General features: G+C 45.3%; 1 pseudogene; it reads right to left on the bottom strand.

Moving 5' to 3' along the window:
* Nucleotides 1-5439: 5439 nt before the first annotated feature.
* Nucleotides 5440-6355, bottom strand: LOC115328142 (annotated as a pseudogene).
* Nucleotides 6356-25862: the final 19507 nt, after the last annotated feature.

Genomic DNA, 25862 nt, shown 5'->3' with positions numbered 1-25862 from the left:
GCGTGGTGACGGGGCGAAAGAGGGGCCCACGACTGATCCAACGAGGACGTAGCTTCCACCGCAGTCTCAGCTTAAGGGTGAACGGCGCATAGTAAGAACAAACTCATTCAAATTTTTTTGCGCTGCATTTAGGCCTTTGGTAGCTATTAACGACCAGTAGTATTATCTCGCTATGCGATATTTTAACTGAAACTTAGATAAAAGTGAACCGCTTTGTAATGCCGACATATTACTTTTTTCCATTTAGTATCAATGTCGACTAACACCTCAGCGTCTCCTTACTTCTCCACTTTCCAACTCCTCTTGAACTAATCTGCAAGCATTATAAATATTTAAAAAGAAATTTTAAAAACAAATATTTACATTATTTCTAGGTCGAACATTGGAGGTACCGAGTGAGAGGGCCTGACAATGGCTTTGCCGAATCCTTCAGCCACTCTCCCGACTACGACGGATTCGTTCGTAAGCGCTCGACTCCGAGTTCCCGCAGACTCCGACGCCCGCGACGCATTTTTCTTCACCTACCCATTTTGGTATTTAGTTTATTCTAAAACAAATTTGCCGATTAAAAGTGTTTCTTTCGGTTTACGCTAGCCGAAACTTTTTGCACCCGCGACAATGTTACAGCTGTCGCTGTATAATACGACCTCGGTCAGCATATTGGCAACCGTTCAATAGAGGATGATGCACAACAGAATGTTGGCTCCCTTAGAGAATACGAAAGTTCGGATCACGTCTGCGAAGAACGTGACACAACCCTTGACTATAAAATCTTCTGGATAATATTTAAGCATAGCGATGATGCAGCGTTTCGTTTGCGAGAGATAAAAACAAGGAAGAAAATAAGGAAAGTGTGGGTCACTGATCTCTATTGTAGTAGGCTGAATCGCGGATCGGGAGCCCGTCGATGTCGCCACCAGCGGCCATTGCTTGACACCAGGCAATTCACGCAAGTTTATGGGAGAAACGCACAAAAGTAAGCATATTGAAGCATGTACGCTGTGCTCGGAGGCGAGTATTTTATGGTGTGCTGTGATCCTTATGTTGGGTGTTTGGAGATCTAATCGGTATTTGCCAAATGTTCGGTCGCCGAATAAAAAAACATCAAACGTACCGGAGCACCTACGGCTGAGCTGGCAAGCTTGCTCTCGTAGTGGAGGAAACAAAAGAACTTGCCGTCAATGAGACCGTCCTCCGGGAAGCCCAGAAGTTGATGAATGACAAAGAAGCTCCATCTCGACAGCGGCTTTCCGGGAGTGAGCGAATTCCGCGTAACAAAGCCTTCGAGCCTGTCGTCTGCTAAACCCAACTCGCCGAAACCGCCACTGACTCCGCGGTAACTCTAGGTAACTCTCGCCTCATTCAGCTGCACTACAGGGGAGTCACTCTCGACCACAAAATATTTATTTACAAGAACTGCGAGGGCTGCCAGTCTTAATGCTTGTACGCAAGCTATTTGACGGCCTTATCGAAAAGCATCCAAAATGTTTCAGTGCCGACAGCTTAGAAACAGGGGAAAACGTCACTTTTTCTCGTTCTTCGCATAGAGTCCCGTGCATTGGCTGGTGTCAATCAATGGCCGCCGGTGGCGACACTCGGCCCCAGCTGCCGAGGCCGCGGTCCGCGGTCCAGCCTACTACAATAGAGATCAGTGGTGTGGGTGTCTGGCATAATGTATAAAGTAATAAAGATAAAACGCAAATATCGTGTTTTAATTATTAGTCGGAATCTCTCTCTCGCTCCTTAACTGAATTCAAAACGTATACGAACAAATTGAACTCCGATTCGAAGAGCTCGAATCGGATTATCTACTTTAATTAATCCTGCGCCCAGGATTAATTAAAGTAGGCGTCACTTTCTTAAATTTGCAAAATGTTGATCCTACTTTATGTTTGAACAACGTGCACCAACTTATTTTTCTAAAAAAAAATAAACTCGTTCGCTCGTTGTTGAGAGCACTTCATCAAGTACCGTAAAAGCATTGACAAGTGCCGCGTCGATATTTTTCATCTAGCATGTTTCATTTCGGCACGATGCCGAAAAACCTCGTCAAAGGTTCTGGTGCGGGCAGAGGGTGTGTCTTTATACACGTGATCAGTTTACCCGAGAGATTGTTTTTAAATTAGAAAATAAAAATACACGTAATACAAACCTTTTCGTGTGAGAGAAATGCTCCGTAAATGTACGAAATAATGACTCTTTTCTCAATTTATAATCTCCGTCCGGCCATATGAACTTTTTTCATTACCCTCAAATTTGTCTGTCAGATTGGCGAGGTTTTGCTTTCTGTGAGGTAATGTGATGAAATCTAATGAGATTTCCCCATCCCCCCCAAATCAGTAGGCACAGACCAGCTCACACTCAGAAAGTCGGCCTACTTTTGCGTTTGGCTGTTTGGATTTTCTGCCGTTTGCCGTTCTCGTACAAACAATGCTGGGTTCGTATGATCCTGCATTGTAGCTTTTGAGCTCTCACGTTGACTACGCTGTCTAAATATACCGAGAGCTTGGGATAAAACGTGTACATTTCTATTGTTCTTGCAAAACTTGGAGCGTCGGCTTTCGTCACCGTACAAGGAGCTTCAGTCGTACCGCCTCCAGCGCCAGCTTCCTACCTTCGACAACGGTCCGGTGTCTCGCTAACCTGGAGTGCGCACGCGCCACTAGAAGCACGGCGGAAGGCTCGGAGTACATGCTGAAGGTCGGGCGCTCGAAAGACAGGCCCTGCTGTTCTTATACTGCCAAAAGCTATAGCTAACACATACAACATAAGCAGCTGTGGATACACGCAGCGACATCTGACTCGCGTTTGTGTCCTTGCCAGCGCGTCTTGCTACGGAGCCTGATGACGCGGGGGGGGGGGGGGGGGGGGGGGGAGGGAGGCAAGGGGAGCAGGACTTGTTTTCCAGGTGGCATGGCGCTCGCACAAGCCCTACATGCTTCCGTCGAGCTTAAGTCGGTTGGCCGCTTGGAGCGAATTAAGGTCCACTAATGATGACGTCAAGCGCAGGAGGCCATCTCTTACAGGTCGTAATGCTGTAGCAGCGCATCGTAGATACGCTTGTCAACGTCTATTCAGCGGAAATAGGCTTTTTTTCTCGTAACGCCCGAAATACAACTGGGGACGTTTCCTGGCGTCGGGCGATAAATATATCTGCGACCACTAGAAACAGCTGCTCCTAACAGCTTGCTTGAATTCAGATTTTTTTTTTTTTTTAGCTTACCTGAGATTGGTTTTCATCGAGGAAGGCACATAGGAATATAGAAATATGCGTGTCTATGAGCTGAAGGAATAACCAAAAAGATTACAAGTTGCGAGCAGTATTTAGATATAGATAGGCAAAGCTCAACTATAATATCTTATGGCACAAGAACGTCTTAAGGAAAACCAGGCAGCAGAAGGGATGTGTTTATTCGTTGCCTTATATGACAAATAATCAAAATCCAGTAAATCATTCTGTTGTAAGATACTTGACCCTTTTGTGAACATTCACTCGAGATACAAATATCGAGCCCTGCCAGGGTGAGGTGCGAGTAATCACACGAATGCACAAATGACAAGGTCTCCTTTATGGGACACTAAAAACAGCCACCATTACAAATAACTACGCGAAAACGCAACTTCGAAAGAACACGCTGACTATTATGTGCAAAATGTTAACACACGCGAGGAGTGCGCAAAATGTTAACACTCGCGTGGAAGAGGGGTCCGTGGACATATAATTGTGTTCCCAAACGAGAAAAACGTCCCCTTAAACATAACAAAAACTAAAATGTGCTTAAAAACAAGGCAATAAGAGAAACATAAGTAACACACCGTTTCTTTTTTTCTTATGAGCAGTAGCATTTAGATTGCATGTGTCTGTTTTAATTAAACGTTAAATTAAAAAAAATGTTCATTCGATGGATTTAGTTAAAATGCGTATAAGAGCAAGGCATCCACTCACTTCGCGCCAAGGCTCAAGCTGGTAAATTTGGGATGAAATAGTTTTAACTAAAATTCATCATCTATAACGTTTCAGCGTGCGGTGTTGTTTCGAGCCACTTAAAGTGTGCTTATTATATAGATAAGCAATAACTCAAAATATCAACAAACATGAAACTTCAAGCAAGCTGAAAGCTTCTAAAGGTGACCTGCCAGTTCGTGCCTTATCTTCCTTCTCTCGTGAAGTATCGCCGACCTTATCTATATACATGTTTCCCAAACATCTCACGTATATTTCATGCGGACATGCTTTGCATCGATTATTTTTATTAGTCGAAAACCTGAAGAGTGCGGGACACCGGTGAGGTACCAAGATATTACGCTTCGTCGATTTCTTTTTGACATTGGAGGACAGTGCCGCATACAGGGACCACCCGAAAAATGTGGCGTTATGTTCAAAATCACTGCAGTTTTAAAAGTGGAAATGTTACACACAGTGATCCGCGAATAAGTAGACACTGCTGTTGGTGTGTGCTGAAGAAAAATCGGAATCTTCAAAGTGACTCTTGTTTTGGAGCGAATAACAGCTGGTCCGTGGCCCAAGCCATTGCAATTCGATCACTGCAAAGGTGTACCTGCCCCAGCAGCGTATTTGTAAACGGTAGGCGATGCCCGGCATGGCTTCGCCGCTCGCGTCGAACGGGCCACTCCCCCCTTCCCGTTGACAGTCTGCGGAGGCTCCTTCACGCGCCCTGCGTTGAACCGGGGGTGGGGATGTAAAGACGCGTCCCAGTGACATGCGAGCAACGCCGAAGCGACGCGAAATTGAAGCCCAGCCAATCCGGTGGGAGCGGCGTTGCCATGCCGCGTATCGACTACCATTTACATGCACACGTCCCGACATCAACTCAACTCAGGGTGCACTTAACACGCTGGAACCTACCGACAAACCTTATCTCTTCAACGTAATATGCGAGGATGATGGCTTCATGACACAAGCTGTTACGTTATCATTTGGGACTTCTTTCCACCTGTCACACGCAAGAAAATACTTCAAGAATTTCTTGCTTGCCCGACATTTTGTCTGCACTCTCAGAAAGAAAGAAGGAGTATGTTATTTCACCCGTTATCCCACATCAGAGACCCTAAAACTTCGGTTCGCTGTTCAACGCACTGACGTCGTAACGACGGAACCAACTTGCGCAAGCGCCTTGAGAGCCGAGCGGTACAACTAATTAAAATAGCTAATGGACGCATCAAAGACTACCAAAAAAAAATATCGGGGCTTTCTTGGCCCTATTGCAAAACCTCAGTGTTTTTTTTGTTTTTTCTTTTTTTTTTGTAGTTTCCGATTCGTTGTTTAGATGTTTAGTAGGTCATCTCGCCCAAGCCCCTCGTAAAAGTTGGGATCGTGTGTTGAAATCCAATGGGCGTTTTGTTGAACTGAATTTCAATTCTGTATATTATGTCACAAAAGGGTGTAAGACTATACACCCTTTTCTTAGGGTGTGGGTATCAACGATGAAGAACCCTACGCCTATTCCTAAGTAAGGCGAGGCCTTGAGCTATCTCTGCTATCTTCTCGAGAATAAAAACTGCGCTAGATAGAAGGATTCCACCCAGCCATAAAACGAAACACGGACGCAGATCATTCAATGTGACTGGTTCTTCGTTAGTCAGAGCTCTAGGCATTTTGAGTTCGCGTGTGCCAAACCGTTTATGATTGGCGAGTGATACAAAGCGTTTAAAAATGCCAGCTTCGAACGCTCGTGAAAAAAGAGTACTTGTGTCGGTAAGGAGAGTTTGTCCCTATCTGAGGTCCAGTAAGAGCCTCCAACCAAACAGACTCTCTGTAGTTCCTGCCGAGAAGTTGGTCCTTGAAGTTGTCGGCTTCTTCATATCCAGAACCAAAGATCAGATAGACGTCCTTGCCGTCATTTTCTTTCTTGATTCTGCCGGATGCTTCGAAACACTCCTTGGACTTCAGGGTTAAATCACCTTCAACCTCTTCGGCTAAAAGTTCACTGAGAATACAAAGCCTAAAACCAGTCCTATGGTTCTTATATGTTGTAGCTGTGATTGCCTCACCCGCAAGAGGGACATTTGAGAAAAGTGAAACAAGAACCCCTTTGTATCCCGTGGCAAGTACAGCCGCAGAAAGAGCGCATGTTCCAAGAATGAATCGCAGCGAAAGAAACCTTTCATTCTCTCGAGAAGTTGGAGGCCCCTGCTGCAACAGCAAAGCTGCAAAGGGTAAAGCCAGGATATGAATATTGGCTCGTTTTTTGTTCAGAAGCTTGGTAATTATGTAGCCAGTGATAAATAAAAACGAAAAAGAAACCAAAATGGCAAGCCAGATGAACCAATCGAACGGCAAAAAGAGAACAGCTTCTTTCAACACGGGCTCACTGTCCTTTCCGTAAAAAATCATATTGACGCTGTCATACGGGAAAGTAGTCGACATTGACGGAAAAAAATCAGTTCTTCTGTCTAAAATGGAAAAGTAAAAAAGAGAACATGGATCACTATAACTTTGCATAAGACTCAGAAATAGTTGGTTAAAAGTAGTTATCTTAGTGACATGAAACGAAGCGTTCCTTTGTTTGACTATGCTATCCAGAGCTTCGAATTGCGCTTTATCACAAAAGTTAGGGTGCTGGCAATTCATTTTGACTGCGATTCCGTGGATAGAGCGATCTTTAAGAAAGTTCATAGAACTAACAATCTGTGAGATTTTTGAGCAATTTAGGCACTGGTATTCTAAATATTTGACAGCGATGATAAGCTTCCTGTGCACAGCAAAAACGAAAGCAACTCCACTCCAAATCATTATAGAGTCACGTTGCATTACTTCGCTTAAATGTCTTAAATCAGTGTGGCTATGTTGGTACCCCCAAATGTTATCAGCAATGACGTATAAATGCATTACGTGTGGATTATGAAAAAAGAGAGAATAAAGATTCCACGCTGTTGATTTACACAATACAAGCACAAGGGCATAATGGTCCTGCTGCACGGTGCTGGTGTATAGCTGTTGACGAAGCACTGATGTTCCCCTTAAAACACGAACACTAATCGGCAGCTTCCTCAGCAATTGGACCAAGACAAAGCTTTCATCCACGCCGAACTCCGGCGGCAAACCAATGTCTAGATGGGCCTGTTCACTTGCTGCGACGATGTGCTGCTGGAATCCTTCAGAAGACGCAATGTCTTTCCATAAGGGACACTCTTCGGGATTCGCCTGATGCCCGCCGAGGGACAGCACCGTCAGGCTTAATAGCACCAACAACCTAACGAATGACGGTTTCCTAATCTCCATGTGAAGAAACAGATCTTGATCAGCACTTCCAAATATTAATCAGCCTTGAAGTTTACTTCGTCTGCCGAGAAAGCGTTCCACTGATGAAGAGATCTGCTGGTCGTGTCTTTGTCTTAGAGGCACCTTCGTTTGTACCTAACACCACAGAAAGCAGCATGTTCTTGTGGAACAAACAAAAAAAAAACAGCGCCCAAAAATAATATAATGTAGCCGTCACTCCTTTACATTGGAAAAATGTTGTTTGGATTTTGTGTTTGAACAATATGCACCATCTTACTTTTCGGAGGATATGTTCGCTCGTTGTTGAGACAGAGATGGAGCACACAATTCAATACCGTAGACACTTCACAAGGGCGACATTGATTTTTGTCCAGTAGCGTGTCTCATCCCGGCACTATGCCGAGAAACCTTGATTAATGTTTTGAAGTGGGACTCAGGGTGTGTCCCAAAACACATGAAGAGTTTACCGTACAAATGGTCTTGATATTTGAAAAAAAAAAAAAATACATGTAAAAAGAATATGTCGCAGATTGCTCCGCGATAGTGTTGCTATGTTAAACTTTTCTCGGTTTAGCGCTAGTGGTGCTAAACAACTAGCCCTAAACCTAGTGTTTAATGGGTTTAGTGGAGTCCGTATTGAGTTCGTATTAGTGTAAGAGTTGGAGCTAGAGTTACAGCAATAGTCCAAGTTAGAGTTAGAGGAAGTTTTAGTAGGTCTTAGAGTTAGTTGAGTTATTTAGAACTAGTATTGGAGTTTGTTGAGTTATCTGTGCCAAATCTACTTTTCACGAGTCAATTTGCGCGATTACATTAAGTTACATTTAAGTGTAGATCCCGTGACGTCAATTCCACCGTTAAATCTAAAGGGAAAAATGAATTTGCGTATATTTCACGTGACGTCATGGCTCGGAACGTCAATTCTTTCGTTAAATCTAGTGGGGTTCATATCTCATGAGCGAATGACGCTTTAGCGAACAGCGGTCACTTGAGTGAATGTACGCTTCAGCGAATGACAAGGGCGCGTGTTAAGCATTCCCCGCCTCACCGCCGCCGTCCCCTCCTTCCCCCCTTCCCCTTCCTGCGTTCACGCACGGAAGTGTTAACCCACCTGGGCCATCCGTAAGCTACGCTTCGCAGTGACCTAGCTTTCGCTAAAGTGTGTTCTGATGAAACCTCGGCATTCGCTAAACCTTCGATCAGCCAATTAAGTGCCACCCCGTTTGCTCATATAGAAGGCATTGTTTTTCAGCGCCCTCAAATTTGTCTATTGGATTGAAGGTGTTTAGATTCCTGCGAGGTAACCCCCCCCCCCCCTTCCCCTCGAACACACATTGAGAGTTGGCTTGCTCATGCTTTAAGGAGAAAACTAGTTTCCCTTTCCCGTTCCGGTATAAACAATACTGTGTTCTAATGCTCTTGCTTAAAAGTAAACAGACTTCACAGTGACTGAATTCTTAATAGGTACTGAGAGTTCGGCATAAAGTAAATCTGTCTTGTCCTGACCCATAGCTGAACCCAGAGTGTCGAACCGGAACCGAACCGAGCCGAAAACCGGAACCGAACCGTTATTTTTATCCGAGCTGGAACTGAACCTAACCAAAATCTTCGCTGCCATCTTGAAACTGAACCGGAATTGAACCGGAAAAAACATAACGGTAACCGGTTCAAAACGGTTCACGGATTTTTTTTTTCTATTAATAAAAACTGAGTATTTGAGAAGTAAAAATTAGCAGCTGTATTTCTATGTAGTGATCGAATTGTCATATACAGAATTACAATGATTGAAAAAAATTTTATTCTCGTGGCGCTTTTGTATTGGCACTACGATTAATCGTGTGTCACGTGGTCACGTGACGTCATGGTGCCAAGACATGCTGCCAAGTAACGTCAAGTCACGTGGCCCCGTGACGTAGTCGCGAGACTCATCGCGTCAAGTCGACTTAAATTGAGAACGTCACCACATGTATTAGCGTTGTTGACACCGTGACGTCACATGCCATCCCATCTTCTCATCGCGAGTCACGTGATACCGTGACGTGCGCGATTATCATGAGCCCGAGTCCAGTGCTCGGGTCTATGACAATCAGCGTCGCCAATCATTCGTGTTGGATCGTGCCCAATCAAAGATGAGAATAGCCGAACTTTATCAATGTCTAAAACTCAACTCATGCTTTATTCTTTGCCAACCCCAGAGCATGACTGATGAACACTGGCGGTATAAAATTAGCGTCAGATCACATCGCTGCTTCTTTTAATAGCGAGTTGAGGAGGCGAAAGCTGTTTCTTTCCTTTATTTTTCTACATCTACCATTGAGCGGAGAGGAAAACTAATTAGTGTTTATGCAAGTTATCAAGTTGAGGGATGAGCTCTTAGCGGTATTTAGTCAAAGTAGAAAAAATGAAAGCCGTTTACAACTCCCTGTAACGCCGAATTAGAGCGCAGCTCTTGAGGAGGAGGAGGGAAGGGTACTGAGGTTCACGTGTTTTCAGGGGGGGAGTCAAGTGACCTCGAGGGGGGAGTGGTCACGTGACCTTGGTGGGGTCACATCCCCTCCCCAAGGTTACATGGGGGTCACGTGACCTGGGGGTGTCACGTGACCACGGAGGTCACGTGACCCCCAGAAAAAGTTTCCGCTAGATTTACCGGGGAAATTTTTTCCGCTAAATTTAGCGGGGAAATTTTTTCCGCTTGATTTAGCGGGGAAATTTTTTCCGCTGAATTTAGCGGGGAAATTTTATCCGCTAGATTTAGCGGGGAAATTTTTTCCGCTAGATTTAGCGGGGAAATTTTTTCCACTAGCTTAAGCGGGGAAATTTTTTCCGCTAAATTTAGCGGGGAAATTGTTTTCGCTAGATTTAGCGGGGAAATTTTTTCCGCTAAATTTAGCGGGGAAATTTTTTCCGCTAGATTTAGCGAGGAAATTTTTTCCGCTAAATTTAGCGGGGAAATTTTTTCCGCTAGATTTAGCGGGTAAATTTTTCCGCTAGATTTAGCGGGTAAATTTTTCCGTTAAATTTAGCGGAGAAATTTTTCCGCTAGATTTAGTGGGGGAATTTTTCAGCTAAATTTAGCGGAGAAATTTTTCCGCTAGATTTAGCGGGGAAGTTTTTCCGCTAGATCTAGCGGGGAAATTTTTATGCTAGATTTAGCAGGGAAGTTTTTCCGCTAGATCTAGCGGGGAAATTTTTCCGCCAAATTAAGCGGGGAAATTTTTCCGCTAGATTTAGCGGGGAAGTTTTTCCGCTAGATCTAGCGGGGAAATTTTTCCGCTAGATTTAGCGGGGAAGTTTTTCCGGTAGATCTAGCGGGGAAATTTTTCCGCCAAATTAAGCGGGGAAATTTTTCCGCTAGATTTAGCGGGGAAATTTACCCATAATGCACCGCGCGGTTACGCCGACGCCAACGGCGACGCCGACGGCGACGCCGACGCCGCTCAAGCCGGGAACGGGCGCCTAAGAGCTGCGCTCTAAAATTGTTGCACGGCCCATTTTACATGAAGCACCGAAACATGTTTTCTTCGTTGCCGAACTGTCACCCAAAGTTTTCCGCGCGAATAGAAAGAAGCATTGAAAGGAACCGACAGTAAGTGTGTACGGCAGGGATACCGGAAAATAAAGACTCTTGTGGCCTCAGAGGGACAGCCGAACGTTGGCAGTCGCTCGAATTCTCGCAGTTTGGTTGAAACTTCACAGGTTTTGGGTGCAAAATAAAAGAATTGGAGGATTACTGCTAACAAATGACACAAATGTAATTGCTGAACCCCAAAAAAAAGGATGGATTCTTTCAGAAATAAAAGTATTCTCTAGAGGAGCATCGTAAAAAGAAAAACGAAAAAAAAAAGGGGGGAGGGTTCACTAACATAGTGTAAAGGTTCCTTTGCTCGGCATCCTGTGCACAGACCAAAGAGCGTGATCCCGCAAAACTACTTCATTTGCAAAATCACTCCTGCCACAAAGTGCGTTTTCGTGGTGCCAGACGCTTGCACCTGTACTCACAACACTGCACCAGGCAAAAACAATCTTTGTTTCTGAATACGTGAGTTGCACTAAGCGCAAACCTTCTGCAGCGTGAATTTTGCACCACGGAATTTGCTTTTCTCAGCGAAAAAACAAAAAAATCTCAATGAGCAGTAGCATATAGTGCGATGATGCCAGGTGTAAACCATGTTAAACAGTTCAGTTTTCTGGAGAAACGGGATGTTTTCAAGGCAATCCTCCCTTTCTCTTAAGGTGTGAGCGTAGCAGAAGCTACAAGAGCGAGCTCCGGGCTTTCAGCGCCCTCGCCAAGCACGCGCGGTCCTGCAGTGCAACCACTGTTCAGGACCACATGCTCGCGCTTGTATGCCATCCGCCGCGTCTGAACTTAAAGGGGCCCTACAACACGTTTCTGCCCTTTTTTTAAATTTGTATCGCGTTTACTCAAACTAGTGAGGACTCTAGGAACACGTTAACCATAAAATAAGGAACAAATCTGCACTATTTTGAACATAGTGAAAAAAGTTAAGGGTTTTGAGCAGATTTCTATTTGTTGATGACGCCCTTGTTGTGAACCAATAGAGAACCGAAGCGACAAAAGCGTGGAACAACCATGCGCGATCTTTCCAAGTATTGGAAATTAACATCCAGTTATGAAGATGTGTCCACCCCAGCAATGTACGGGTGTTCCAAGCGAAATGTTGAGTGAGAGTCACGTGCTTGAAAGGAAGAGAGCGGGTCACTGGCGCCTATTCAACCTGTCCTACCTCTAGAATTCTAAGCCGTCATTAACCGACGCTCTAGACCAATGTCGTCACTGAACGCTCGTGTTTGACACTGAGAGGCACGCCGTTCGAAGCAGCATTTGGTTTAGCGTAGCAAAATGGGATGCCCAAATCGTAAAGTTGTGCAGTGTACATAGGCGTCTCGCGACGATATGCGGCAGCCTAATCAAATGTTAGATCGCGCATGAGGGATAAAGCACAGAGTCGTAAAATGAGGCCCGAAAGGAAGTGAACGTAAAACCGAATGTAACTTCAGCCTCCTAAGACAGTATTCTGCGACGATTCGAGCTCGTGCAAGCCGATTTCCGAATGTGCTTTAAGTTAGAAATATGTTGTCTGTCCTTCGCGCTATGTATGTGTAATCAGGAACATCATTGCATACATCTTTATCGGAGAAATATGGACCATAACCAACAAAATCCTAAACAGTAGGGGGCCCGACGTTTTAAACCGACTGGTTTTTTTTCATCAAAGGCGACAATTTGCACGTGAAGAACAGCAGCTTCTTTACCATCTACGGTGTGGCGTTTGCTTCACTCACTTTGTTTTCTTCAAGCGCCCTAGTCCATTGACATACGCCGATGGTTAAATGCCTGTCGACCTATTTAGCCCAACCTATTGAAACGTCGGGCTCCTATCTGTTTAGGATGTGGTTGGTGAAGGTCTGTATTTCCCACATTTTTGAGTCAAACAGACGGAGTTCCGTCAAACGTGTTCACGTTTAAAACGGGTAGAGACTCCTTTTTGGCACGCCCCGCGACCCGATGTTTCGCACTGCCAAACAGCGAACAAAAAAGCGCATTTCCGCAGACTCAAAAGATGGCGTATTTTCGACTATCATCATCCCGTGTTGATCTCAAGCGGTTATGTGAACTTCATACAGTCAAATTTATTGACGACAATAAAAATATTTTATTACTGCCTGAAGACCTGACAACATAAAAGAACGGCCGACCACCCTAAATATATAAATCATAAGTAACTGCACCCCAAATTATCTTAAATAGGCTCTGTACATCTTTTCCGTCGTTTTTATGCTCGATGGGCACGTCTAGAACTGATTCGGATGAACCTTAAAGACATTTTTTTAAGCTGATTTAAATAACGTATATGTTCCTTAAACTTCTCAGACATATAGAAGTCTTCTTTTGCGTTTTTTATGTGATGAACAACAATTTTATGTGTCTGTGGGCTGGATGAAAACAAAGCACAAAGTGGCGCGTGGCGGAACTGTGACGATTTGCACGCAGACCGTCAGAAAGGGACCAATTAAGTAGATGCAATGTCAAGTAGAGTATGAAATACAACTTTGCTCCATTTATCAAAAAAAATTAGCAAGGCTGATGCTTACTTGCAAATTGAATTGAACTGCATATTGTCAAGAACAAACATCAAACGCCAAGTTTTGTCGAAAATGTTCACTTTTGTACGCCCTATTTTAGGCCAGATCTGATCTAAGTACGCAGGCCACACTTTTCTGCATGATTATTTGCATGCGTAACGGTGCTGAGTGTAAACAATATTGGTCAGGAAAGCGAGTGTTTTGATTGCCGCTCAGTGTTTCAACAAAGGGTTGACTGAAAGGGTTTGTCCTAAAGCGTCCCTGGCATTTTCAAAATATTTTTGATTTGAGCTCAGCTGCGTCGTCATCCTATATATTGTGAAGCGTATTTTGTAAACTAGATTTCGGGATATATAATCGCGAGGACGAGTTCATTTCATGATTTTATGCCCTCTAATTAATTCCTAAGTTCAAGAGCACAGCAGGATTCTTCCTTTAATACTGCGACGCAGATTTGTACCAATCACGGGTATTTTAGGCGACTTAACAGACTTATAAGCTTTCGATTCAGATAATATATATGCGACTAAAGTAAAAAAAAAATGCTGAGTCATACACGTTAATTTAGCTGTTATTTTACTGTTCCAACGAATTTAAGTAATGCAATTTATTTTTGGTTCTTTAAAATAAAAGTAGATTCTACGAATGATCAAAAGCTATATACAGGGTGTCACAAAAGAAAACTTACACTTTTTTTTATCGCAAAAATAAACTAGTCATCGACGAACGCTCATTCTGCGCCCAAAGGTAGCGCTAGAGGTCGCAACCAGATGTCAAAGTTTCAGCCCGATCCGATAACTTAATCAAAAGTTATAAGTGATTTTCTGAAAATTTCAATGGGAAAATGGCGGCCGACGGAGTTTTCGAACATATGGGGCTCTATGGCACCAGAAACCGGAAAGGAACAAAAATGGGCTCCATTTTCCCATTGAAATTTTCAGAAAATCACTTATAACTTCTGATTAAGTTATCGGATCGGACTGAAACTTTGGCATTTGGTTGTGACCTCTAGCTCTACCTTTGGGCGGAGAATGAGAGTTCGGCGATGCCTAGTTTATTTTTGTCGTAAAAAAGCGTAAATTTTCTTTGGTGACACCCTGTAGTTACGCGTTCCACTGTTGAAATAGTGTTTATTGCCAAAAGTACGCGGAAAATGTATTCTCAATTAAGCGGCTTAAACCGGTTCGAACCGCTTCGAACCGTTTTTTTTTTTTGCCCCCCGGAACTGAACCGGAACTGAACCAAAAGCCGTTAACCCGAACCAGAACTGAACCGATAAAAAGTTCTGTTCGACACTCTGGCTAAACCACGCATCGTCGAACGTCCAGTTTCCGTCCAAATGTAGCGCTTCCGGTTGGGGACCAGATGTCAACACTTCACAACTGGGTGTTATTTCGCGGAGAACAACGGAGCCCTCGCGAACACATGGAGATGAATGGTGAACACCACCGAAAACGCAACCTCCTATCTTAGTGATATTTACGGAAATCGCTAATAAAGTTTGGGTAGAGTGGTTTCGTTCGAATTCGAACAACCATGTTGGGGGGAAGGGGTGGGGGGTCATATTTGGTTAAACAGATATATGTTATAATTATGTTCCTGTGATGAGCAAAATGGCCCTTCCAAAAATTTAGAAGTAATCCGTTCAATAGCAGACAAACCTGAATTGCCACGGAGTGAAACACGACAAAGACTCAGTTTGAATATCTGTCGAGTTTGTTTATTTGTTATAAAATATTTGACTTCAATATGCCGCTAATATATTTTTGTGAGAAGGACAATATTGCGGAACATGTTCAAACAATTTTAACTACATGTGTTAGATATTCTATTTATACAAAATCGTAAGCTTGCTACCCCGAGCAATTGAGCTTAAAATTTGGATTGCTCTAGCAGACTAACCATTAATGCCAGCGACATAAAAAAAAAACTATCGGTGCGTAGCTATTAATATCGACTAAAATGTGATGTACGTTTTATGCGAGTGATATTTACAAAAAAGTTAATATTTGGCTCCGAATAAATTAAAGACCTTACATTTTTATATACTTGAACTCGGTTGTCGCAAAAAAAAAACAATTTTTATTTTGTTCAATCATTGTTTCTAGATTCCCTCTAATGCGGCTAACAATGGAAAAAAGTTAATCGTTCAGTTTTCTCGTTTTCGCTTTTGTTATATTCTCGGGACAGCCAGCTAAATAACCCCATTTTCGACGACTTCTAAACGTTTGGCTAAAGTATGGTTTTTCGTCGCCACTACGACAGTAACGCTTTCAACAATGTTCGTACTAAAAATAAAAATATGAAATCATGCCCCTCTTTTTGGTAATCACCATTATAACATGCATTTATTTTCGAAAAATACAATTTTCAAGAAAAACATAGCGTGGTCGTGAAGGAAATTGTCTGTGTAAACACATCTGAGAGGACTTTGAATTGAATAGTTTCAACGATAAACAATTATAATCAGTTGGATTAAAGCTTGTGCTTGGGAGAGTCGGTTGATACTGATTTAAAGGATTAAAAAGCGCAAACAAAACAAGGACAATGAAGACACAAAGACGACAGGACAGGCGTTGCCCCGCCGTCCCGTCCTGTCGTCTTTGTGTCTTTATTGTCCTTGTTTTGTTTGCGCTTTTTAACCTTTTAAAAAAATATAATCACCGTTAACCTATTTGTTCTTAGCCCGAGACTTAGGCAGGAAAAGAGGAAAGTTTCAAAGTAGAAAGAAAATGAACAGTCGAGGACACGTCTTTATTAGAGACGTGTCCTCGACTGTTCATTATCTTTCAACTTTGAAACTTCCCTCTCTTCCAGCCTTAGTCTCGGGCTAAGAACAAATAGGTTAACATCCACCAGCTCGCCTGCGCACTCACTACATTATAATCACCGTGATTTTTTGAGGTAAAGTGACGCGTTTTAAGGTAACTTTGGCCAAGTGAAGAATGAGTTTGATGTTATGCAAGAAGTTGAGAGGCGCTCTTGAGGGGCCTTGTATCTCCCAGCCAGGAGTGTAAAAACCTTTCGTGGGACCCCGCCCGTAAAAACGGCGGTGTCGGGGGATCATCATCGGGTTCGGGAGTCTGCACTCACAGCTCGTACGAAAACACGTAAGTATCGTCGTGTGAGAACTAGTACGAAGACATGTACGTAAGTAGTGCTCAAATGACGAGTGTCGGCATGTCACTACAATAGTAAAAAGGAAATATTTATGGTGCATCTCTTTACGTTTGTCCCTTCGTACAAATTTCTCCGTAAATTATGCTTGTTCTCCAGCAGCCCCAGATCTTGGTCCTTTTCGTTCCGCTTTCTTATTTACCTTTCTTCTTTATTGAACAAAGCACAGTTAGCTATTTTCAGCACCCTTTGTCGTTAACGTATATCGGTGTTCATAATTTACGAAATAATCTCGACAAAACTAGTATGCGATCGGAAAGAGTGTGAAGTTTTGCTTGCTACTAAAAGAGGTATTAATAGAGAGACCAAAAGGTTATCTCACCAGCGGAGGCGATCTCAATGGAGAGTGGTTACCACGCTTGACTGTCGCGCGGAAGGTTCGATTGCAGTCAGCGGACTGTCATTTTATTTGTTCTTTGAACTTGGACTTCTCGCAAGTTCGAGAACATTCTCGCCTGATTCCGATTGTTCTACGCACCGAAAGTTCTACGCCGGATGATCCAAAAACCAACGAGGGTACATAAGGGACTCCGGAAGGCGAGCGGAGTCAGTTTCGCCCCAGCGTTCGACCCTGCTGTCACGCCGACTTCGACGCCCGAGACGCTCCGCTTTATTCTGCTCCCTTTTTTATTTTTGGGCACAAGTTCGCCCCATTAAACGTTTAGTTTCTCCAGTTATTATCGCCTCATCGCTCGTCATTCGTGACATTATAGTCTGCTCGTGTGACGTAGTAGATGGCGCTGGCTCGAACGATGACTCGTAGGTGGTCGGTGGTTCAGCAGAAATCCTGGCATTGGCGGAGTCGTTCCATGCATCGTCGTAGAAGCTGGCAGTTTTTTTGCGGCTGAATTACTGCGGGACTTGCCAAGTGTGCCTCTGTGCAGGAACTGTGAACGAGCAGAGCCTGCAAAGCAAAGACGAGGGGGTTCTGAGCGTACCGCATTGTAGCGTAGCAACCAAGCCCAAAACCCAGTTCCCAGTTCGAGCATATGACCGAACGCTCCTTTGGCGGTCCGGCAGTTTTTGGGCGGAAGCCTTCGAGGTCGGGCATAAATGGGATGTCCTGTCGCCTCGATGTAATGCTTGACGTCATGCCTCACTTGCATGGTTGGCGAATGTACAGGGTCGTACGAGAGACGGAACCTCTAGCACGATGTCAATGTAGGGAGAACCTGGCGGAAGGAGCAGTGGAGAAAGCCTGCATGATTGTAACTTTATGCGCATGCCTGAGACTGACAGCGATGTAGTGCCATCGATGAGGCGGTGGTTGCGGGTATCTACTAGGAAGTTGAAGTGTTACAGAAGATCTGCACTGAGGATAGGGAGAACCTGGCGGAAGGAGCAGTGGAGAAAGCCTGCATGATTGTAACTTTATGCGCATGCCTGAGACTGACAGCAATGTAGTGCCATCAATGAGGCGATGGTTGCGGGTATCTACTAGGAAGTTGAAGTGTTACAGAAGATCTGCACTGAGGATAGGGAGAACCTGGCGGAAGGAGCAGTGGAGAAAGCCTGCATGATTGTAACTTTATGCGCATGCCTGAGACTGACAGCAATGTAGTGCCACCAATGAGGCGGTGGTAGCGGGTATCTACTAGGAAGTTGAAGTGTTACAGAAGATCTGCACTGAGGATAGGGAGAACCTGGCGGAAGGAGCAGTGGAGAAAGCCTGCATGATTGTAACTTTATGCGCATGCCTGAGACTGACAGCAATGTAGTGCCATCAATGAGGCGATGGTTGCGGGTATCTGCTAGGAAGTTGAAGTGTTACAGAAGATCTGCACTGAGGATAGGATGCTGGGTATCTGCAATAATGAAGATCCAGCGAAAGACTAGACGCAGTCGTAAGTTTATCATGAGTGTGCGGACTCCGTAGGTGGGAATGACGGTGCCGCTAGCTGCTCTAAGATGCAAGAGTGTCTGTTTACGACGATCTTGAGTTTTGGAGACAATACTGACACGTCGGCACCGGTGTCAACGAAGAAACGCATCTTTGTGTTTTTTTTCTGGAAGGAAGGACTGGCAAGGACGACGTTTCAACTGGCCAGGCGCACTCGTCGTCCCCAGTAGCTGGCGTTGGTGTTTCTCGGAGTAGAACAAGTGCATTTCCCGGCGCGGGAGCCGAATGTACGATAATACCAACACTGTCGGTTAAAAGGACTGTGAGATCTGCTACTTCTGCGAGCTGGCGAGTTGTTTCTGCTGCGTGACGGCGGTCGTGAAAGACAAAGGGCAGCCATCATTTCCGTCAACTGATCCATGCGATGCTCCATGGCGACGCACAACTCCGAGTAATGTTGAGAATAGTGCGTTGTTCGGCCGATCTCTGAACTGCGCGTCTTTGATGCATCACCGATGTGCTCTGTCACCTTTGCGAGGTCATCTAAGGCGGCGCTGTCTGCCGGCGCGAGCATCATACGGACGTCATTGGGTCTGCATGAACAGCTGCCGAAGGAGTGAGTCTTCAATGGCGGATTTTCCAACGAATGCCTAATACGGCGCAGCGCAGTATGTGAGATGGCGTATCCCCGCTCTTCTGCAGTCAGCAGCTTTTGTAGGCGTTGTTGTTCGGATAGGTTCGTGCTTCGAACCAGTTCTGCCAGAAGGATATCGTAGGGCGTTGCCGGGGATGCTGCGATGATAATGTCGCGGACCTCCGCGGCATCGGTTCAAGACGCTTACCACGTGATGAAATCCTGTTTGTTGGTTTGTGTCGCAAAGCGAACTGGTAATGAACTTGTGCATAGCACACTTGCGTATCCGCGGGCCAGCAGGCTAGAATGCGTACAACGAGGGACTTCGGGTTGGTCAGCTGCAGAAAAGCCACTCGTCGCCCTTGCTGCTCACTCGGGTGTTTTCTCGGCTCGTCTGGGTCATCATTACTTAGCGACGTTTCTTTATACGATGTACAACTGAGCTGAGCCGCTGGCTTAGTCTTAGAAATTCTATATGCCTAAAAAGCACGAGGGTTATCCTTGTTTCTTTACCGGTCACCGGCTGGTGGGATAGCCGCTACACTTTCATTGCATGAGTGATCATTTAAGCTATAACTAGCAGTCGTCAAATTAAAGTAGTTCGTGAAAATTGTATGTACGGCTGTTTTAAAGCGCAGCTCTTAGGCGCCCGTTTCCGGTTTGAGCGGTGTCGCCGTTGGCGTCGGCATCGCCGTCGCAGTCGCCGTCACTGTCGCTCGGCGTAACCGCGCGGTGCATTATTACACACGTCCCATAATGCACCGCACCGAAAGGTCACGCGATGTTTCGGCACCGTGCCAAAGCGTCACCGCGCCGAAACGTCAGGTGACGTTTCGGCGCGAGTCATGTGACCGTGCCGAAACGTCGCGAGTGACGTTTCGGCACTGTGACGTCACTCGCGCCGAAACGTCACGCGACCTTTCGGCGCTTGACGTTTCTGACAACGTTTTCTTGTCAGCTGTTCATTACCGCGCGTTGAGTAGGGAGAACAGCGAACAACCCCACTAACCGTTCTTACTACACTTGTTGTGGACCCGTGGCTTCACAAGATGAGCTAAGCTATAATGTTCAAAAGCGAGTCATACTAAAGGCAACTATGGTTTAATATCTATTCACGTCGACGTTCCTACTGCACTCACTCGCGGAGAGAAAAATCAGAGGTAAGATTCGTACTAAGATTCCCGTATTTTGAGAAACAATCTACTTGCAAAAAAAAATTTTGTCACCAGTTCTTCCGGAACTTTGGTGGAATTATGACGAACAAAACTTACGGTAGTACTTATTCACCAATATTATGGAGGGCTGCGCGAAATGGCAATGTCTGAGGGAAGGAAAGGGGAGGGAACAAAATAAAAGCCATGTCGACGTGATGTAAGAGGCTTCCAAATTCCGAAGCGGCGGCGGTGGGCGGGGGGGGGGGGGGGGGGGGGGTTAGAAGGAGTGAGTGAGAGTGGGGTCTAACAGACCGTGCAGCGTTGTTATCACTCCTCTCCCGCGATCATCTGGGTTTTTGCGCAGGAACAGCACGTACCAGACTTTACCCGAAAGTAGCACTACCATGCTACCGCTGTAGGAAAAATATACGAGGAAGGCCATTATCTTTTTTTTTTCGCTTCTTACAGATATGTTTGTCCGACGGTAACACGCCTCTCACGACATCAACGGCGTCAAGTTTACAGTGGGATGCAGGGCAGACGATGTAAGCGAAGCCCTCAGCTACATGCCTAAAGGCGGCGATATTGTCCTCGTATTGCACCAAAAACTCAGAAACAACTGGCTAGAACCCTTCATAAAGCTTATTCTTTGGGAGTAAGAGAACAACGCATGTTTGAACTCGGAAACGATGGACACGCCTCAAAGGAAGGGGCAAGAAATGCTTGCCAGATGAAAGGTCACCGCAAAAACGACGGATGCGTTTCCCTCATCCGGGCACCTCGTTGCCAAAACTCTTTCCGGAATCGGAATGAACGTGTTTTTGTTTATGGGATATTACTCTTTGTCAAATGTTTTTTGGTGTTGTTGTGGAAAAGTGAATTCATCCAAAACGTGTGGTACTGTGCTTACATATGCATTAAACGATTACGAGAGGCTCTGAAGCACCCTCAAAAGTAATTTCGTTTTGGTTCCCGCATAATAGAGATCGCTGTCGTGACCGCCGTACATGAACGGTGATGCGATCGTGTCAACCCTGTCGATAAAGCGTCACTGGAGATCACGTATCACACGTGTTGATGAGCCTTTTACCGAGAAAATGGGACGCCGTACGCATTATAAGCATAGTAAATTATTTAATTACAATTAACATATCAATTAAGAACCGCCTTCCAAGTCTATTTTATTATTGGCTCTATTATTGCTGCAATATACGCGCTTTGCAATGATTGGCTGTTGTAAAATATAAGAAAATGAAAATGTTTAAAGGTGACTGTTCCGCGAGAAGACTTTCTCCGCATGTCTTGATTGCCGTGCCGTCGTCTTCCATACGAAGCAAGAATAAAGGCCCATCTACATGCATTACTGACGTCCGAATACGTTCTGACAACTTGTCTCGGGTGACGACCACGAGCGGCATGTCGCAGTCAAAAGTTGCGCCGTCTCGGGCTGGTCACATACGGGTATACGAACACTCCTCTTCGCTAATATCCTCGCATTTATTGGGTCGAATGAGCTGACGAGTTTAGAAGCGATTAGGCAGGTTGATTCCTGCCTGTAAAAAGTTCAAATATTCACGGAGAAACTTCAATAATACGCGCGCCGCGTCTAATGGAGCGAGCCCCAAAGGAAAATACGCAGACCACCTATCAACCGAAACTAAATATGGCAACCCGAAACGGGCATCTTTATTGTTCTTCTTTATCTCGAGCATGGGTCTTTAAGAAAGCCAAAGAACAAATCGCGAAGCAAAGAGCTGAAAAAAATTAAAGCTCATTGTCTCTGGGTTGTTCTACTATGAACCAAAGAGCGTTTCATGCCGTAGCTGCAGGCACTCCATTATTACGGAGCGAGGGCTGCAGCAAAGCGCCCTGTGCTGTGTTACGAGATTTGTGTTAGCGTTGCTCTGAGAGTGTAAAAAGCCCTTTAATTTTTCAGGTTGTGACTATAGTGTACCCGTACTGAATAAGTGCACATGGCGCATTATCCTCCACAAAGAGCAATCTAGGAGCAATGTGAGAGACTTAAACCGGAATACCTCGTATCTCGGTTTACTAGAGCTGCGAACCTCATGACGCAAACTTGCTTCATAAAGACGCAATTTCCTTACGGACAGCAGCTCATGAATCCAAAGGCCAGATTTGTTTACCTTACCAGAAACCCCCTAGACGTCAGCACTTCTTTTTATCTTTATTCGTAGCTCCAGCCTGCCGCTCACTATGTTGAGGACGAACGGAGACTCCAGAGAAAGGGGACGGCAGCGGCAACGGCGGTGACATGGAGTGCCGGCCTTTATGCTGCTACTACCGCATGGTTCTTGTCGGCGTGTTCGTGCATGAAGCCCGTGTGCAAGTTCCAAAACGGTACCTTCGATTATTTATTTCGGCCCTTTGTGACAGGCGAAAACGTCCGCGGAGAGTTCTTGGACCATTTCATGCCCTGGTATGAGCACAAGGGCGACGTGAACGTCCTCTTAGCAACTTACGAGGAACTAAAGAGGGCGGAAGCTTATTGTAAAACACGCACAAAACCTAGAAACCGAAAACCGGCATCTGTTTGTTGTAGTTAACCGTAACAATGCTTATATAAGAATGCCAAAGATCGAATCGCGAAGCAAGAAGTGTTTCATGGGGTAGCTCACAGCACTAAAGAAGAGCGAGGTATGCAGCAAAGCGCACTGTGCTGTTTCGATAGCACAGTGTTGGCGATGCTTTGTACGTGTGAACAGCCCTTTAATTTTTCAGTCCATGACTATGGCGTACCAAAGCTGAGTAAGTGTACAAGGTGTTTTATCTTCCACAAAGCGCAACCTGCCAGCAACCTTACCGAGTTAAGCCGGAGAACCTCGTATGCCAGGCGCATCACCAGTGAAGCGCATTGCGCCACCTTCCTTTCTGAACACGCACTTTTTTTTACGGGTAGCGACTCATGAACACAAGTGCCAGATACCTCGCCCTTACCAAAAACCCTCTGAACGTATGCACTCTCTTCCATCATTACCCTAGTTCTATGCCCGTGTACAAGTTCGAAATCGGTACCTTCGATGATTTCTTCGAGCTCTTTGTGACCAGCGGGAACATCCGCGGCGACTTCGGCCATCTTGTGTCCTAGTGTGAAAACAATTTCGAAGGCAGCGTCTTCTTAGGAACTTACGAGGAGCTCAAGAGGGACTTCCAAAACACTGACGTGAAACTGGCTTACTTTCTTGGGGAAGAGTATGCACAACAATTGGAAACCGATAAAAAAAAGCGCATCAAATGGTCGTGGAGAAAAGCAGCATCCCGTTTATGGCCAAGCGCATCGCCCTAAGGGATGACATGGCGAGCTCTTCAGAAGAACATGTGAATGATGGCTATTTAAAGGCTATACAAAGATGTTTGTGCGATAATTCTGGTGGATTGCGCTATACTAATACTGTCATGAAAGTCACCGTGGGCGATTGGAAGACGCATTTCAAGCGGCTTTCAAGTGGCCTGGAACGTCTTCGGCGTGGGGTCCACGAAGAGGTAACCCTCTTTCTTAAACGGTTTGGGCGTCCCAAGGTTCGGGAGGCATTGTGTAGAACAAATTCTACCTGAATTTGTACAGCAATGTAAACTGTGAATACTAAAGTAATGTAAGGTTACAATGATAATAAACAACTTTTCCTGTGTCTAATGTCTGCAAGCGCCCTTTGCTACAACTACGTCAAAATTTACCTTGAGTTGTGTATAATGGAATAAAAAAACAGTTTGAGTCTTAAATTCAGGTCCGAAGGTTTTCCCAACAGAAAAGACACCTTTCAGTAAAGCCGGCTTGCGCATTTGCACAATCTACTGTAGCGCCAAATTTAATTTCCCCTGACCGATACTACAGCGATAGGGGTTTAACAGACTTGGAGTTCGAACGAACCGGATGCGCCGAAAAGCAGAATATCGCGAAGCTTCCAGCTGACTACGCGATGGCTTCATGCGCAGAACGGCTGCGAGACAACATTTAGAACATTTAGTATATGGCTAGTTAAGAACTGCAGGACGTCTCTTTCGAACTCAACACCAGCACCCGGCCATCAGCTTCCGCCCCGCTCTGACAGCGTGTGTACGCTCCAGCTTCACGGGGCGCTGATGGGTTATTGAACTTAGCTAGTGCGCGCATATATTTCTCTGTGGTACTCCCTGGAATCAGGGCCGGCTTGAGCGTCTCGGCTGAGACCGGGCGAAAGAAGGCACCCCAACGTCTGGGGCAAGCAAGTGTCTCGAGACGCGGTTGGAGTCCTGCTCAGCTCGTGCGCTGGCTCTGGAAGTGCTTTCTTTCCCCTCACCAGGGACGCTGCTTCTAGCAAGCTGGCCCAGGATAACCGTAGCCTTAGCCTGCTCTATACTGAAAAAGCCTGGCAGATCGCCACGAGACGCGGCCGCCGAAATTAAAAAAGGTACAGTTGCAGACTATGGATGAGAGGAGAGTCGGATGACGGGCTCCCCACTGCAGTGAGACGCCGAAACGTGTACTTCTCCCGAGCGATGGAACGTCCGCTCGTGCTCCTCGCGTTCCTCGTGCTACCGCTTCCTTTTTCGTCGGGTTTGAAAACCATGTTTTGGGCGCTCGCCACTGCAAAAGGTGCGCACTGACGACCAGGTTCCCCGAGAATTGCTCTGTACTTACCGGATCCTCGCGCTCCAAATGTGCGACCGAGCACTCTACGGCTCCGTCGTCAAACCGCTAGGCATTGTGTGTATAGAGGAGGCTGTGCCATAGCGGAAAACGGAAACTCGACCGTGTAGATTTTATTTAGTCAGTCACTTTTGGAGTGACACCTAATTAAAAATTGTTCTGCGCTTTTCAACCTTTACTAAGCGGAAGCGCGAATTCTCTCCGTTGTCACCGAAAATTACGATGGTGCAAGAGAAAACGTGTGCCATAGCCAATTGGTGTGTCGTGACGTCAAAGGAATAACATGTTTACAACTTGAAGCAGATGCACAAGACTTTTTGCTTCTCTTTATTCAAGCCCAGTTCAAGTGCGATTCACGCTGCTCCGGGAAGGCGCAAGGAAATGTGTGGGTTTATAAGCTGGGGTAAACATTAAAAGGCCACATTTTGAAAGAAGCGCCTGAAAGTAGATCAACAAAGCACAGCTAGAAATTATTATAACATCGGCTTAAAATACACCAGGCAGCAGAAATATGTTTTATTCGTTAGCTTCAACGACACGTAACAAAAACAGATTAAATATTTCAGTTGTAAGGATCGTTACTCTAAACTGAACATTCGAAATGGGCAAAAGGGCCACTGCAAGGCTGTGAATAATTGCATGAATGAACGAACATCAAGATCTTCCGCACGGCACACCAAGTGCAACAACCATTCCAAATCACCTCCCACAAAACCCGAGTGCATTGAGCTCTTGCGCGAGTGTCATAGCAACAGCGGTCTCAGAGTTTCGCGTAATTCACTATCCTTCTGACGCCGTTGGACTTTCTGCGTCACCTCCTGACCTTGAGCACGACCACGGACTTACCCTCTCGGTTCCTCAACCGTACCTCATCGCTACTTTCTCTACAACCAGCCTCACTCAGCGCACACCATCCCAAGTTCTCCCGGACCCGCTACGAACTTTGCAAGGTCTAAAAATACGTTTTGCAAGTTTATCTGATTTGTTGATCAGATAAACATGCACAGGAGTGACGGAATGTCGATCACAGCCCAACATATAAAAGAGTCAATCACGGGGTCATA

The sequence above is a fragment of the Ixodes scapularis genome, unplaced genomic scaffold (assembly GCF_016920785.2).
Source record: "Ixodes scapularis isolate PalLabHiFi unplaced genomic scaffold, ASM1692078v2 PGA_scaffold11__112_contigs__length_91849675, whole genome shotgun sequence".
Taxonomy (NCBI): Eukaryota; Metazoa; Arthropoda; class Arachnida; order Ixodida; family Ixodidae; genus Ixodes; species Ixodes scapularis.
This window is presented reverse-complemented; position numbering and strand designations above follow the sequence as displayed.